Genomic DNA, 18,309 nt, shown 5'->3' on the forward strand with positions numbered 1-18,309 from the left:
AGCGGTATTTCCTTCCTTGCTACCAAGAAATATTTTGTTGAACAAAGTCTTCGTAGAATGATCATTTGCATAAAATAAAGGAGAGGTCTACTCGGCCCTTCGCGAATATGTCTCAGGTGTGTAACTGAAGGACTCGCTAGGTGGCGCAAATGACACTACTGAAGGCCGGTCCGCATCCAACCCAATCATGCGGTAGTCTCTACCAGACTATTACGCCGGCTATATATAGGGGAAATATTTGCCGGGGGACTTTGGCCATATTGGACCCTCTCTCCGTAGCCGACTCCCTTCATACAATTTATTCTTTTTGGCCAATTTCTACTATTTTCCCAGCGATCCGCGGAAGCTGGTAGAGCCTAATCATGTGACGCGTGCCTTGCTTGGTAATAACTTATAATCTCCAAGCACGTCTTCCAGCAGATTCCACGGGCCACCGGGGAGAGGCCCGCTGCCCTGAGACGAGCCCGGATTTTGAAAAAGGTTACGATTTGCATTTTTACATCTGCTTGGAGATTAGGTACCTTGCTCCCGACGGGAAAACAAAGGTTACTATACAATGTATGAGCGAGGAGGTTACGGTCTTGTTTGAAACTCCTTGGTATGAGTGACTGCATTATGAAAACGGCACAATTAGATGATTACTGATCATCGATACAGTTGACCGATATCATAGCACGTAATAAGATGAAAATTATAACTTACAAAGGTACTATCAGCCTGACGTTACGTCGCCGTAGTTGTATACGTCCATACACGCCACGCTTACATTACGTATTGTGATAGGACGAGGGGAAATACATGTATGTAATATCAAACACAAAACGCTCCACAAATGGTAATTAAAACGGTCTTTCTTCAGTCTGTTAATCAACCCATATTTTTGAACAGAAGGTCTGGCCAGGATAATGGATTTCCCGCGCCCAAACTACGCCCTCCTACGTCATTTCCTGTATTGTACATCTGTCGCCGACCATTAGTCCATGTAACTTGAACGAACCTGACTGGGAGGTATGACCATAGCGTACCGTCCACTGTGCTGTGCCTAGCCTGGTTTGGATTATGGCTGCTCCAGTAGTCATGTTGGTACTTCCATGCAGAATGTGAGGTTTTGAAAGGTGAGAAGTCATCGGATTCCCTTCCTATTCGTTGTTAATGATCCGTCCTTACCTGGGTACTGGATGTCGGCCAGGTGCTCTAGCTCCGGGATACCTACTTCCTGACATGCTGTGTGTGGTACAAGTTACAACCGTGAGTTCGTATCCTTTGCTACATTTCAAAAATCTTCATTGAACGTAAAGAACAAACGTTATCCAGTTTTGGAGAGATCTAGACGTGCTTCAGGCTATCGGAGAGTCGATGTATGTTGTTCAAAGTTCAGAAGAGTTGTATCCTCGGACATTGCACTTGACGTGTCTGTGTGTGTTTGTAGGGGCACTGCACGAAATGGCCTCGTATCCCGGCGTATACGTACAGGGATTCCTCCGGAAATATTCCATATGCCAGTGCGGATTTAGCGTTTCCGTTAATTATAACGGAAACGCTAAATCCGCACCGGGATATGGAATATTTCCGGAGGAATCCCTGTACGTATACGCCGGGATACGAGGCCATTTCGTGCAGTGGGGGCTGATTTGTACAACAGTTTTCTCACGCCTATAATAAGGTTTATGTATACCTGCATACCTGTCTTGTTCACACACTGTATTCCGGTGTGTAACATATTCAACGTGCGGTGGCCCCGAGCTTGGCCACCCACCCTGGGCTTTCATGATAATAATGCACCTGTTAAGTGTAAATGAATCGGAGTGAAAACAAAAAGACGACAGCGTCAGCAACAATTTTTGCGATGCATGATAACTTTCGATATAGAAATAATGTGAGAATCATAGGATTGTCCCACTCAACAGTTTTTTCCCCGTAGCAGTTCCCCGGGAAAACTGTGCCAAATTTTCCATTCCCAACATGTACATGTACAGAGTTCCATGTATCCCACTATATATATAGTTAGGTTCGTGGTACTAGTAATCCTGTGCCCTAAGGGCGACACACAGGCTTGGGTGCGTAAGCTACAAGTATTGGCACAACATGTGGGCATACCAGGAGTTTCTCTACTGTTGAAAATTACTGTCCGCATTGCCGCGGACGACAGAATGACAGTTTTAGTTGTACAAAACAATTCTGACACATTCCACTCTTAAGTTGTGATTGTACAGCATTGCAGCTGAGCTGTATACAAGGCAAGGTGCATTGATCTGGAAATGATTAATTTTGGTGACACATCATAAGGATATTAGTACTTTTCTTGAAAGGTAGAATGAGATGTCGTAAGAATTTTAATCACGTCATTGCGTCCTTGTGTGTGACTTCCTTTTACGTCATTTGTAATTTGCTTGAGTTTAGAAATACTTCTGTAGTCGACGTGCCTTTTACATTATGCATCATAGAGCTGAAATAAAAGGATGCATATGGGTCACCTAAAATCTACCACACAGCGTAGACACAATGGGAAACACGCAAAGAGGTGTAACGCAGATATTAGCATGGCTTAACAGGCTTTCGGACAAGCAGGTTCCTCGTATTGTTACAGTACAATGGTTGACCTATATTGGCCCTCGCTAAGCCTTCTTGAGAGGTTAAATCATTTCCGGAATGCTTGACTGCAATTCTTTAAAAGTTACGGTTCGTGTGCTGTCAACTTTATTTCCACTAAAACTCTTTCTCTATTTGTAATTTTCCTCCCACAACCTTAATGTCAATATTGCTGACGAACAATATATGTATAGCGTGATTTTCTACCTGCAACATTCTTTGGTCTTATGTTCAGAATGACATGACAAAGTATTATTTTGTCCAGGTATTTTTAGATACATCCTTACTTTATGCCATCGACTTGTGTTTAATCCCGTCCTCTATTCATAGAACGCATAGCTTTGTAGGTTAAGACGTAAGCTCGTCATGTGCTTGTCGATGAAGGGCACAAAAAGCCCTTCTAGTTTTGTGATGTATCTAGGTTGTCTTTCCTGAAGATCTCCTGTAAGCCTTTGCTCTTTAAGGATTCTGAAGTATGTCATGGCTGTGTCTGGTCTTTGATCCCTACGCACGGGTAATGGATCTCAGATTTTTTCCATCCTAGATATAAAAAGGCAAAGTTTATTTTCTCCAGAAAGTGGGCAGTGACGGACGTTTACGTTTCCTGTCATCCACATACGCACTCCATGTGGCCATCTATCTATGTCTGTATATCAGTTACTTGAGGTATCCGTGCCATAGGCTATATCTGACTGTCCTTCTGTAAATGTCGTAGTGTTTAAAAACTATTCTCAACACTGTCTTCCGTAATGCTACTGTCAGTTAATCCTGTCAAACAACCTTCTTCCGAAACCTAGATATGTCCAATATTGCTATCAAAACTATTCCTTACCACCCATAATTTACGCAGAGAAGTAAGGGTCGTTCACGGGTTAACTCCTTACTTTTGAGTATTATATTGATGAACGATGTGAGGTTGGAAGTGGGCCACAGGGACCAGAAACATGGCGTTCCCGATTGCAATGGCCTTCACACTGCTAAACTGAAGTCCCAGAGGATGGTGGTGGCCTCATTGTGTCCTTGTAGTGTCAGAGTGGGTTGTACTAGTGGCGCCTTGCGATGTGTGTGGCGGCGAGTGGTGACTAGATGCCGCCGATAATGCAGCACAACGAAATGCCACTGTTCTTGTGTTTAAGCCAACCAAAGTGTCAAAGCAATTCGTCAGGATTTGGCAGTATGTTCTGGGTCGATCTATGTAGGGAATTGGGCACCGTGATCAAATGCTCGCTTCATCCACCTATCCTTCTTGAAAATATCATAGTCACAAGTATAGCAGACTGCTTTGCATACTAGAGTGTATGCAACTGTGAAATGACCAAATTAGAAATTCAAAAAAAAGAGGTGTTGATGATTTAATTTTGCCACCTTCATCTGTCACCTAGTTCTAGTTCTAGTTCAATAGTCTGTAAACCCCCTATTAGGGGTATCGCACAGACGGGGTGAGGCACAGTTGCAGTGTCCGGGCTAAGGGTGTGACGACAGCAGCCTGCTCTTGAAGGCGTCCAGTGAAGGGCTGTCTACAACGTGGGCGGAGAGGTTGTTCCACTCAGGTATTGTCCTTGCAAAGTAGGCGAATTTCGCAGTGTCACACTTGGGTTGAAGGGTTCTGTACTTATAGGCGTGGTTGGCACGGGTACGTGCGTGTGTTGGGGTGAGACGAGTGGGCGGGATAGCAACAAGACCGTTTGTGATCTTGTACATCATCACCAGACGTGCGTCATGACGTCTTGTCTGGAGTGACGGCCATTTCAGGTCCCGAAGGAGCGCTGTAACGCTGACATCCTGTCGTCTGTAGTTGCTGGTCACGAAGCGGGCAGCACGTCTGTTGACCATCTCCAGTGCATCGATGTCCTTTTGCCGAAAAGGATTCCAGACGACTGCCGCGTATTCCATGGACGAGCGGACAAGGCTGAAGTATGCAGTCTCGCGGACTTGTCGAGGGCAGAAGCGGAGATTCCTACTGAGAAAATTTAGTGTGTAGTTGGCTCGTTTGGCTGTTGAGTTAACATGAGTTGACCATTTCAAGTCCTGGCTTAATGTGACACCGAGATACTTGGCCTCTCCTGTCTGTTGGAGAAACTCGCCGCACATCTCGTACATCCTGGTGAGAGGGTTCTTATTTCGCGTTATGGACATCGTGTTACATTTCTTTGGGTTGAATTTCATGCCCCAGGTGGTGGCCCAATCCTGTAATGCGACAAGGTCTCTCTGCAGGATAACTTGGTCTTCCTGTCCGCGGACCTCTCGATAAACAAGGCAGTCATCGGCAAAGAGTCTAGCAGTGGTTCCAGGTGTCAAACAGGAGGGCAAATCATTGATATAGACAAGGAACAAAAGCGGGCCGAGTACAGTTCCTTGGGGAACTCCAGAGAGAACGCGTGTTGACGGCGAACACTCACCATCCGCTACCACCCACATCGATCTGTCCTGGAGGAAAGATCTGATCCATCGCTGAATGGGACCTCTAATGCCGTAGTGTGCAAGTTTACTCATGAGCCGCTCATGCGGTACCGTATCAAATGCACGGCTAAAGTCCAGAATACCCATGTCTACTTGCACCTTCTTGTCGTATGCTGACACGAGGTCGTCAACGGTGAGAAGCAGTTGGGTTTCGCAAGAGTGGGCTTTGCGAAATCCATGCTGGAATGCTGTGAGAAGGTGATTTTTCTCGAGATGGTTGAGAATGTGTTTGCACAAAACATGTTCCATGAGTTTGGATATTACGCAAGTCAGTGAGACCGGCCTGTAGTTACCCGGGTCATGTACTCCGCCCTTTTTGAAGACGGGGGTTACACATTAATTAAGTTCACCTTACATATGATCAGGATATCGTTTCGACAAGTTAGCATTTTGACAGTAGAGCGTACTTAGCATTGTGCATGTCTATCAGAACTAACATTGGTACCGAGCTTAACGATTTCTCTTTTGTACAGACCTCCCTTTACGTTCACCTTAACTTAATTAATGTGCCTTGCTCTCTAAGTGTACCAGCGACAGGACATATTGTGCGTAAAACTATCATACAAAGGGATTCGTTAGGGCATTTACTAGCAGTCTAAATAGACTTTGGTGATGTAGGCAAATACACTCGAACAGACCACCTGTCATGATAGAAGCTTGTAGTTTTACTTCGAAGTATAACACGTTGCACATTTACTAGAATCGCGTGCGTTGACATAGGAAGACTGTGTAGTGGCACAAGCTCTTATACATACATAGCTGCACTATCTTTCACAAAGCAATGAAATTATGATATTCCATATCTAAATTAAAAGTTACAACAGTGAAAGACACAGATGACTAAAATCAGGCTTAGGTGTCCCCCCAGTATCGAGGACAGAAGGGAATTCGACCCTTCTATATGTCTTTGAACTCGCTGTTTGTCGAGCAAATTGACAAAGCAGGCGAATGAGATACAAAAGGTCCATTAATGTCCTGTAATATGATGGTGTTTGAAATAGAATGAGGCGAAGCAGGAATGCGGATCATGGAGAAAATGTTGACTTTGGCAGGTTACCTTTTTACACCATACTGTAGTGAGCAATGATAGCCATCGAAAGTTTAGGTTCTGTATGGACTTTGCCATGCTTACATTTTATGTATACACTACCTCATATTGGTTTAACGGCAAAGTAAAGTCGCAGTGTTTATAAGGATACTAAAGTAGTCTTTGGCAATTCACCCCCCCCCCCCGTGTTTTTCTAAGAAAGATTATGGGCTGTGGAACTTGAAATTGAAGGCCTTACAATTTTGCAAATTCAAATGTAATTTAGCCAACCTTGGCCGACTGTTGTAGAGCGCAGTCTGTGACATTGATCTACGGTGATGTTGTTTGGCTGGTCCCGCCGACCCTTGCCTTGGTGACCGGTCTGAGCTCGTGCGTCAGCGGTTACCAGGAGAGTGTTCATAGTCGTCTGCAAAGGAACATTACATCAGCATATCAGTAAATAAACACTCTGAAAGTAACGTTAGGATGGCGTGCACACAAAGGGAAGAATCGTTAATAGCACGTTGAGTAGCAGTGAGGTGGTTGGCGATTTAGATATCACTTTATCGAATGGATGATTTACTTCGATTTTGTTGATTATGTTTTTCAACTAGCGTTAGTATTTGTGCTACATATACTTCAGGTTTGCTATGTTAGTTTGGCAATTACGGGGTCTTTTTAAAGATATGAATTGGTATAGAATATTTTTTCAGTTGAATGTGTGATAGTTGTGTGCCGATTTGTTGAAAATAGAGAGAACGCTAGCGACCCCAACTGAAAAAGCCCCTCCCAATAGAATGGTATAGCGCCTCTCTGACGTCACAGCTCAAGATGTCGGCCACCACACATGCCAACGGATCCAACAAAGGTTTTTGCTACGCAAACCTGTAATTAGATCCGAGGGACATGGACCTCTAGGCTTGCTGTTGTCATCGTCTCTCCTATGGTAAAATATTAAGACTGTGTTATCCTGCGAACTTGCGGACTGACTGCGCTTCTTATGATGAACCGCCAGGAGGCGCACGCGTGCAGTAGCTTGTTCTGATTGACAGATGTGCGCCAAGGGATGCTGGATCGGCGGCTTCTACTTGACAATGTAGATTGCGAAGAAGACATGAAAAATGACTAATTCTTGAAAATGTTTTTCCCCGTGTCCTGTCTCCCTATCTGTCAAGCACTGCCATTGGCGAAAGTAGCCCTGCTGTAAATTTAGTATAGTCATTATACAACATGTTTTTCTTAGACGGTCCTTGAATCGTTATCACACACTTTTTACTGGCATATTGGGAAATCAAATGCGCTCTCACGTTCTGGTAACTCAGTTCAATTTTCAGAAATACCTTAAACGTATTCCAAAAGGGTGGCATAGATTGTCGTGACTGATAGGGGATGATTATGTTAGTAGTAACTTACTGATAGCACACGGAGGGAACGGTTATCAATTCTTCACTATGCACTTCTAAAGACTTGACTTGTACGTCCCCGCTTTTTGATGGCCTCACGATATTTGAGCTAAAACACTTTAAATGATTGTTTTACTTTCAATTGATTGTTGAGCCAACCAACAGACTTGAATCTTGAGTGTATGTAAAGATGGAATATGTTAAGTTTGACTTTAGTAAGTGTAATACATTGGGTAGTATGTGCCTTCCGGTACCACATGTTGTGTACATGTGTCTACCAATCGCCGGGAGTCTTATTTAGGCCAATACTTGGTTTACCAAAGCTGAAGAAAGGCAAGAGATAGACCTTGCGTTTTAGCATTCTGGCTGCCGCTAACTTCTGTATCAACTGACTTAAGCCCCAATCTCAATGGACCCGCGGTACGTAATGCTTAGGTCACAATTGCGCCGGTGCCCGTCGGGGATGTAGCCCCGGCCGGGCTCTGACGTTTGGGAGGCACCGGCTGTCGTGGTCACAAATAAAACTTTCCTTCACGCTGCCCTGCAGGGGTCCCGGGGTGCTCCGGCGGGCACTCGTGGCATTTTTGTAAAATTTTGTCACCTTCATTGGTCGGTCTCCGGCAGGCACCCGTCAGTTGCTCTGAAGGTGCCTTGTAGTGACCCCTGTGGGGTCCGACAGGGTACCGCGTACTTATCACATCCAGGTGGGGCAGTTGTAGGGTCACTGCCGATTCCCCCGCGAACGACGGTCGGGCATCAGGCAGGCTCCTGGTGGGCACTCGTCATATCTCGAGGGGTATATAAAATTGCACTGGAGATTCTCGAAGTTCTCGCTTTAGTTATGCTCACCTGATCTGTAACGTCACACGAAGTCACACGGTCTTACGAAGTATACACATTGAACTGGAAAGTCTTTCCCTGCTATAAGTAAACAAGTTGCTGAAACAATTGGTGTTAGTGTGAAAATCAAATACATCATCCCTCAAAAGACTCTCACAACTATATGCAATAGCAAAAGTGCCCTGAAAAGCCATCATAACCCCTGTAGTAGAGTCACGTGCTCAGTTCTTATCTAATTTCAATTTGTACCATTAATTATTTGATCATCATTATCTATCGTTCTCTCATTCTCTTAATACTTTGCTATATTATCTATGATTTATAATCAAGTTTGATATGTATAGACGAAAGGGGCCTAGTATACTATAAGCTATAAACGTTTTTCCTTCCCCCTGAACCTGTTTTCACTTATTGTTTATCATTTTATGTATTATAGATTTCCTTGGTGTGCAAATGAATAAACAAGCAAACAAACAAACAAACAAATTATTATTCGTCCCGGTGGATTGCCGGCAACCGGAGGGGTACCTCTCGGTGTGCTCACGGTTAGGTCACGGCGTCTTTTTGTTCGCGGGGCCCGGGTAGAATTTAAGTCAGAACTTAATTTTTGTCGGGTCCCCGCCGGGCCCCAAAATGGCCCGATAGCCGCAGGATGTCCCACCGGGCCACGTAGGGGTCACGCCCGAAAGTGCCAAAAACGGCCCGGGAACTACCCGGCAGGGCCCCTTTTTCCAATTGTGACCAAAGCATTAGCGGGGTTGTTGCGTCCTAGACTGGATTTGTGTTACCCTTTACAATTACACTTTATAATAGTAGTATAATGCAAAACGTACAAGTATGGCTAAAAGACATGTACAACAAAACACACACATCGTAAAAAGATTGTTTTTTATCGATGAAATTCGTTGAGCGCGCTGTCAAATCACTTTGTCGCAGCGAGGTCGCCAACATGCTGAGGTTCAGTGAGAGGGGGGCTTTAGCCGACAGAAAAGAAATGTAATTGTCAGTCTGACTGTGAGTGTGTAGGCTTTTGGAAACTATCGATTTGAAGTGGCGAATTAAGAATTCATGTACAGCATGTGAGACACGATTAAATTTTTGTAGTCACAAAGGATGGCAATCACAGCATGCGACACACAAAGGGACGGGACCACTCCATGTAGGTACCACGGTAATAACGACGGATTATGGGGAGAAACCAATTCATTACCCAGGATTAGAGGAGATAAGGATATTATCTCGCGCAAGCTAAAGGATGTCGGTTTGGCCTTTGTAGATAGATGCCCTACATGCATTGGTTAAAAGGTGAATATTCCACTAGAAACGCTGACTTCCAACTCTTATAGGTGGCACCTTGTACTTTAGAAATGAAATATTTGCAAGCAAACGCACCCGATATCTCCCTCTTGTGACATATAGACCGCTACATTTGGATGATGGTGCGAAAGTTATTGTGCCTACTTTATGGAAGGATTTTAGGCAAAGTGGCAAAAAGACAACAACAAAAGCAACAAGAATAATGAAAAAAGCAACAACAATATATTTCCCTGTTCCTTTCACAGAGAATGAGAAGGGTAAGATGATAAGCCCTTGATAGTGACTTTTCTGTAGCACAGCGTTGCTAGCAACTCTCGGATGTGACAGGATAAAGATTAATGGCCATTCAGGGTAACATTTCCCCTCCTTTGGGCTCCATTATCCGTCTGAATGGACATAAGAGGAGCTGGATGTGTGCTAACATCAGTATTTCTGTACAACAGGTGTAAGTAATGATATGTCATAATCCATATACCTACTGACAATGGTCCCATAATGGTCGCGTGGTTCGAATGTGTAGATTATGACGTGGCTCTGGTACATATTAGACCTATAATACACACATATGTTGTAACACTACAGATCGATCGACGTAATACACACATATGAGGGTCCGCACGTTTTAATATCTTTGGTCGGTGGGCATAATCAGTGCTGGACTCGTATGATTTGTCAAAAGAATATAAGATTCCTTCTATACTCGTCCTTCCTTGTGTTTAGGGCACATAAGATTTGATAATGATCTCTTGTGTATATGAAAGGTTCAATAGTTGCTGTCGGCATACTAGTGATGTACACTAACGCTCAATCCCGGTTCTTTTCTATCCATGACTGTAATTCCTCTACCGTTACGGTCAGCTTATTTCTGAACGTCTGCACAGTGCGGCAATAACATAGCCTTGGTACTACTCTCTTATGCTGCATAATCAGACTGTGTCAAGCATGAAGAGCAGACTGAAGCCTACAGAGGACGGTAACCATGCTAGCTTGAACCTTTCCGCACCCAGAGTACAAAATTCAACACAGCTGTACTCAGATTCTTAACCACTTCGAACTTGGACGTCTGTCAAGGTCAAATAGCTTAGGGGAAATACGTCAGAGATAGTGGAGGCTTAAAACCTGTAATCCTCCCCCTTATACCCCAGACAGAACGTTTAATAGCAGAAGTCTTTTGAAAATCATTTTCATCCCATAGTTGGCAACTTGATGCAAACGGTATGCCTCCTTCGCTTAAAGGGCCAGCACTGGCGTAAAATAGTACATGTTTAGAATAAGAAGCTTCTGTAGCTTTCTTGTACTTGTCTGGTCCTTTATATCTTTACTTACAGTTTTCTGGAAGTGTTCTGGTAAGTAGTCTATCGTGTTTGGGTCGATAGGGTAAAATGGTACATCACGGTTTTAGAATAAGAAGCTGCTATAGTTCTTTTGTACCTGTCTGGCCCTTTATATCCTTACTTACAGTTTTCTGGAAGTGTTGGGCAAGTAGTCTATTGTGTTCGGGTCGATAACAGGAACTGAGAAGTATATTGGAGGTCATCTAAGTCAATTATGTCTGGCGAATTCCAATACCGAGTACTTAGCAGTAATACGATTTTCCGTCTTCCTGAAAGTGTTTAGTGCGACGAATTTATAGATTAGTCACAGGTCTGAGGAGGATATAGGATGAGGAAGTAGCTAGATATATCACCTTAGTAGGCTGTTTAAAAAGATGATTTCTTCCTTGAACCATGAGGAAGAATTGTCCCAGAAAATTCCCTGGTCTGACCATGGCTATTATTGACTTAACACATAGCACATAATCGTTCTCGAGAGTATATTTTATACCTGATCCTTTAAGTTCATGACGTGTTGTCTGGATTACTCGCTGACCCACAGAATTACATAAATGACCCCTGAGATTACATAACTGACCAATAGGGGGTCAACGACCGACCCATGGGATGCAATGACCGACCCCGGGATTGGAAGGCAGTTCCGCTCGTGGAACTTCAGTACCGACTGCCGCCGTGCCGGTATACATGGTCAGCTCCTGTAATTACATAGCAGACTTGGGAGATGGCCGACCATTCGATAACCCCCCCCCCCCCCACCCCACCCCTTCCAATGACCTGCTCTCTAATTCCCCACACAAGTACGGGGTCATACATTAGACACTACAGACAAAAACAAAATGTCGAGACAATGCAAAATGTACAAAATGACTTATAAACTGGTGGACGTACCTAATACCAACTCAGAAAAGATCAAGAAATAGCCATGCCTTCAAGTACCAGAGTTATCAACCCAGAATTCAAACATTCATTTTTCCCTAGAGCTATTGTAGAGTGGAACTCTATGCCAACAAGTACTGTAGGAGCATCGCTAGATATCTTCAAACAACAGCTGCGGTTCGCTGTGACAGGTCGTTCAGTGTAATTTATGACCACATATCCAGCTGCTGTCGCGCCGCGTGCCTGTGAAGCTGGTGTGTTACGCCGACTGGCGGTAGACTACGTGGCCAACTCGGGAGGATTATCTGTCCAAACGCGAGAAGATTATGTCACCCAACCGCAAAGATTACTCTCCGGTACAGCGATCAGATCAAGGAGACTTTCAAATTCATAGCTACCCGTGATGACCCGTCTGTAGAGTTTGTGGAGAGAAATGACTTTGTTAATTATTCAGCTACCCTGATCTTGGCAGACATGAAAGGGGGTTGTAGGAACGTGGGTTGAATGAAGACCTACAATTCGAATCTACTGGGTGTATTGGAGAAACAAGCTTGACATGTAAAGGGAAAATCGGTTTATGGACAGTTGTGGTGGGTTATAGATTTTTCAATCACAGACGTGCACACTTCCACAATTTGTTTTTCACAACCCTCTTGTGATCCATCAACTGATCACTTTTAATATCCCCTCTCCAAGTCTTACACATATTGGACGCATTAGATTAGGATTTTTGGCGGGTACAATGGTATGGTAACTCATGGCTGTATGTAGTACAAGATTGGGCGTCTGATAACAACAGGTTTAGCTACAGTAGTAAGCCTTTCAAGCCTCAGACGAAACAGAAGAAAAGGACTCATATAATGACTGTGATAAGAAAACTAGTTATTCTCATTCGACTTGAACCTCTTTCAACTTCAAAAGAACAAGCAGGATACCAGCAAGATCGTCTGCTTGTTCCACCTTGATTACATGGTTATTCGAATGAGAACTGCTAACTATAGGTCGGACAAAAAGTCATTTTCCTGCAAGTCGTGGGTAGAATTCATTCCCTGGTCAGCAGTCTCTCACGGGCTGCAGGCTGGGTTTCCTCGGCACTACAAGATTTTGTCCCCGCCGGGCCAACTCAGCCCACTCCGGTGATTTTAGGCTGTCTGAATCAGTTTACATCGGGGCTGAGGCACATTTTCCTCGGGGGCATGTTGGCCTTGGTGCTGAAGGACTAGCCCTGCGGAGGCCCTGATACCCTGCTGGATTCCAGGTTATTCTCGTTTCTGATTGCCTGAAGGACCCATCATCTAAGGTAGACTTTTCCTGACGCACGCTAGACTACGTACATCATGCCGCAGGGGAGGATGTGAGCACAATGGAATGTAACAGTTTCCTCTACTCTGTATAGTAGTAACTATTAACATTACTTCCAGGGGACGGATTGGGATGGAAACAGCGGCTGAGCTCATTAGCATATGCGTCAGAGTCGACGTAACTTTCTGTCACATGAGGCGCTCTGATGAAGAGTTCTGCGTCATTCCGACGTATAAACAAATTTTTCTCCGGTAGATTGTGTGATATGGCATAGTTCCAGAAGTTGCTATAAAAACCAAAGTGCGGAAAGTGATCAACCAAATCATGTCATACAGGAAGCGGATTTATTCGACAAAAAGGAATGGCGGGGCAGGGGTACTTTCTCTATACACAGAATCACAACAACGAGCGGGGCAAATATGGACCTGGGTGCTGTTGTTATGCAACATTATTGACCTTAATACTTCACAATTGCCTAGGTGCGGCCATGTGGTGGTTGCTATTCGTTCACACCATAGAGCTCCCTTTTCAAGGAATGTGACATGTGTTTGGGCGACAATACTACTACATTGCCAAAGTTTAGCTGTGAAAACTCAATAAAAGGCAGCTCATGCACAAAATCCTTTAATTTGGAAAACCCCACCTTAACCCCAATATCGCTGTTAAACGACTTCTATTTCACAGTTTGATTCTCATCAATACGTCATCTCAATGATGGATGGTCCAGGACCATCTAAGGAGCTGATTATAGTCTTAATTGCAAACTCATCACCAAGTTGTCATCTCATCTCATCCTTCGCTTGTCACTCAAATCGTGGAAAGACTTCTAGTAGTAGCTAGTTGATCTCCATCCTATATACACTCCTTCGCTGCTCAGCCGACCATGAAGGAGTTGTAGGTTTCTCTTAGTTGGATGTTTTTCTTCGATGACTGTCAAGACCAGTGGCAATCGTATGCAAAATGTACCATACCACTCTCACCTAGCCTGGAATCCATCCTATTTAGCTTCCGGCCGCTACCCTAGCTCCGCTGCGCTACCCAAGCTCCGCTGCCGGTGTTCAGGAATTATCGGTCCCCCCGGGAAAATCGGTCCCCCTCCTGCCATTGGTCCATGTTTGAGACTGGTGGGCGTGGCCTAAAAGTACGAAGGCCCACAACAACATAGGCTGTAACATAACAATTCTACACTGTCGACATTGTCGACAAATAATGTCCCCTCATAGGAAAGTTGAGACAATCTTCCTCTGGTCTACTTCGGACCCTAATTTTCAACTTAAAGACGAATCTATGAAAATTGATATAAACGTTTCAAAGGGTTTTGGCCATTGTGGGATTTCATCTGAAGGGGACACATTTTCCCGGGATAGCCGGGATTTTCGGTCCCCTCATTTGAAAGTCGACAACGTCTCTTCTGATGTATTTGGAAACCTCTATTTCAACTTGAAGACGCTTCTCTGAAGACCTAACACAACTATAAACGTTTCAGATGCAGAAAGTCTCAGTATTTGGCCATTGAGGGGATTTCAGGTAAAGGGGACACATTTTCCCGGGCTGGGGTTAAGCCGGGATTTTCGGTCCACAAGTAGGAAAGTCAACAACGTCTCTTCTGATGCACTTGGAAACCTGTTTTTTTAACTTGAAGGAGCTTCTCTGAAGACCTGACACAACTATAAACATTTCAAAAGCAAAACGTCTCAGCATTTGGCTTTTGAGGAGATTTCAGGTAAAGGGGACACATTTTCCCGGGCCAGGGTAGCCGGGATTTTCGGTCCCCTCATTTGAAAGTCAACATTTTGTCTTCTCTTGAACCCGGGCGCTTGTTTTTCAACTTGGAGACGCTTCTATGAAGATATGACACAACTATAAACGTTTCAAAAACAAAAAGTCTCAGCATTTGGCCATTGAGGGGATTTCAGGTAAAGGGGACACATTTTCCCGGGCCGGGGTTACGCCGGGATTTTCGGTCCCCTCATAGGAAAGTCAACAACGTCTCTTCTGATGCACTTGAAAACCTGTTTTTCAACTTGAAGGCGCTTCTCTGAAGACCTAACACAACTATAAACGTTTTAAAGACAAAAAGTCTCAGCATTTGGCCATTGAGGAGATTTCAGGTAAAGGGGACACATTTTCCCGTGTTGGGGTTAAGCCGGGATTTTCAGTCCCCTAGATCATAGGAAAGTCAACAACGTCTCTTCTGATGCAATTGGAAACCTGTTTGTCAACTTGAAGACGCTTCTCTGAAGACCTAACACAACTATAAACGTTTTAAAGGCAAAAACTCTCAGCCTTTGGCCATTGAGGGGGTTTTATGTAGGTTTTAGGTAAAGGGGACACATTTTCCCGGGCTGGGGTTAAGCCGGGATTTTCGGTCTCCTCATAGGAAAGTCAACAATGTCTCTTCTGATGCACTTGGAAACCTGTTTTTCAACTTGAAGGCGCTTCTCTGAAGACCTGACACAACTATAAACATTTCAAAAGCAAAAAGTCTCAGCATTTGGCCTTTGAGGAGAATTCAGGTAAAGGGGACACATTTTCCCGGGCCGAGGTTAAGCCGGGATTTTCGGTCCCCTCATAGGAAAGTCAACATTTTGTCTTCTCTTGAACCCGGGCGCTTAATTGTTTTTCAACTTGGAGACGCTTCTATGAAGATATGACACAACTATAAACGTTTCAAAAACAAAAAGTCTCAGCATTTGGCCATTGAGGGGATTTTATGTAAAGGGGACACATTTTCCCGGGCCAGGGTTAAGCCGGCATTTTCGGTCCCCTCATAGTAAAGTCAACAACGTCTCTTCTGATGCACTTGGTAACCTGTTTTTCAACTTGAAGGCGCTTCTCTGAAGACCTGACACGACTATAAACATTTCAAAAGCAAAAAGTCTCAGCATTTTGCCATTGAGGAGATTTCAGGTAAAGGGGACACATTTTCCCGGGCCAGGGTAGCCGGGATTTTCGGTCCCCTCATTTGAAAGTCAACATTTTGTCTTCTCTTGAACCTGGGCGGGACCGAAAATCCCGGCTAGATCTACCCCGGGAAAATGTGTCCCCTTCCCTGAAATCCCTCAATGGCCAAATCCTGAGATTTTTTTTGCTTTTGAAACGTTTATAGTTGTGCTAAGTCGTCAGAGAAGCGTCCCTTAAGTGACAAACAATTTCCAAGTCCATCATAAGAAGCGTTGTTGACTTTGCTATGAGGGGACCGAAAATCCCGGCTAGATCTACCCCGGGAAAATGTGTCCCCTTACCCTGAAATCCCCTCAATGGCCAAGTTCTGAAACTTTTCGCTTTGAAACCTTTATAGTTGTGTTAAATCTTCAGATAAGCGCCTTCAAGTTGACAAAGAAGCTTCCACGTTCATCAGAAGAAGCGTTGTTGACTTTTCTATGAGGGGACCGAAAATCCCGCCTAGATCTACCCCGGGAAAATGAGTCCCCTTCCCCTGAATTCCCTCAATGGACAAATGCAGAGACTGTTGCCCTTGAAACGTTTATATTTTTGTGTTAAGAGCATCAACTCAAGTTAAAGTAATTTAAAAATAAAGTATTTTTCCAAATGCATCACTACTAGGAGAAGAGTTGTTGACTTTCCTATGAGGGGACCGGAAATCCTGGCTACCCAGGGAAAATGTGTCCCTGCAATGGCCAAAAACTGATACTTTTTGTTGATGAAACGTTCATATTTGTGTTTGTGGACAATGTCCGTCCCACCTTCTTACAATTCATACATTTGGCAGTAAGTATTCAATTCAAAGATAGTGTTTGTGGATGATATCTATGCTTTGGCCCTGTGGGCCTTCGTACTTTTTAGGCCACGCTCACCATGGATTGGGGACCGATTTTCCTGGGGGACCGATAATTCCTGAACACCGGCAATCCATCCTATTTAGCTTCCGGCCGCTACCCTAGCTCCGCTGCGCTACCCAAGCTAGGGTAGCGGCCGGAAGCTAAATAGGATGGATTCCAGGCTAACTCTCACCACCATTGGTCAGCTGCACTGACCTCAACGACATGAATCCAAACTCTCGGTGGTTAGAGCATGCTGTCGCAATGCAGTGAACATATCCGACTACGAAATGCCGTTACAAAACCAAAATAACTTTATAACTTTATATTCTGGTCCTCCGGTAAGGCGCCAGAAGCGGATGAGCTTTATATCTAATTCCTGTTTCCCCCAGGTTACTCTGTGTACCTACCGACCTTTCGAGCTCACTTAATGCGCACGCTAAGTGCGTTTACCTGCACACATTCTGTCTCCCTACAGGACGCCAAGGGCTGGAGAGAACAGCCAAAATTAGTCCAGCAGGAGGCAGCTCTACTGTAGTGGCATGACTGAAAGTGTGAGGGTTTGACATTTTCAGTTCTGGTGTTATGTTGGACGGGTCAACTTGTTTCTGTACTGCTGTACACTTACTTCGGTTAGAACGGCAAACAGACAGGGAATGCAAGTTGTAGCATCTCGAAATTTACATTTAGATTTGCTTGTTTGTTTGTTTGTTTGTTTGTTTGTTTGAACCTTTGTTAATTCATGATAAGCTCAAATCGGCACGCAGGCCGCGTTTCATTGAGGTCATGAGGGAAGAGGTAAGGGTCAGATACAATATAACAGAGATACACAGTCATTTGAGTCCTAATAACTCTATCAACATATATCATTACATATCAACGAGTGTAAAACCATTTGGTAAGACAGTGACAGTCTGGTCTGTGGAAGCCTGACTACGGACCGTCCCACTGACCCTTTTCGGACAGGGGACCAATCGGCTCTGGCAGCGAGAGACTGTGTAACACAGGCTAAGTCTGTGGGATTTGTAAACAGATAAATAAACAGCATCCGTGAAACTAAATTGTCTGACGTGACAAATAGCCATCGTCGCACCCATACTTAGACAGTGCTACTTCGCTGTCACAGCGCACTTCGTTCTGTGAGAAATTGAAGACCAGCTGGTCTAATAAGCCTTCAGCACAAAGCCTACTGATGTTTGTGTAATGCTTATAGATGACAGTGAAGAAATTACCTTCTTGGCATCCAATTTATTTCTCTTTGCGATGTGACAGTGTATTTAAATGCTACCTATCTTTTGTGGCTTGTAGGTCGTTCATTTTCATCCACATTTTCCTCCATCATACGTAAAAAACAAGAATAATAATTGCTTCTATAAACG

The 18,309-nt window shown here is 44.2% G+C and overlaps 1 protein-coding gene across 2 annotated transcripts in view; it reads left to right on the forward strand.

Annotated features, from left to right (window-relative positions):
• The first annotated feature begins 973 nt into the window (after window positions 1-973).
• LOC136432815 (metabotropic glutamate receptor 1-like) overlaps window positions 974-18,309 on the forward strand; it is a 60,672-nt gene continuing 43,336 nt past the window's right edge. Inside the window, exon 1 of one of the 2 annotated variants that reach the window (XM_066424332.1) lies at window positions 974-1,248. The gene's annotated coding sequence lies outside the window, so the exon portion shown is untranslated. The remainder of the gene's footprint in view (window positions 1,249-18,309) is intronic. The other variant, XM_066424342.1, reaches the window with a different exon arrangement.

Source organism: Branchiostoma lanceolatum, chromosome 1, assembly GCF_035083965.1.
Source record: "Branchiostoma lanceolatum isolate klBraLanc5 chromosome 1, klBraLanc5.hap2, whole genome shotgun sequence".
NCBI classification, from domain to species: Eukaryota; Metazoa; Chordata; class Leptocardii; order Amphioxiformes; family Branchiostomatidae; genus Branchiostoma; species Branchiostoma lanceolatum.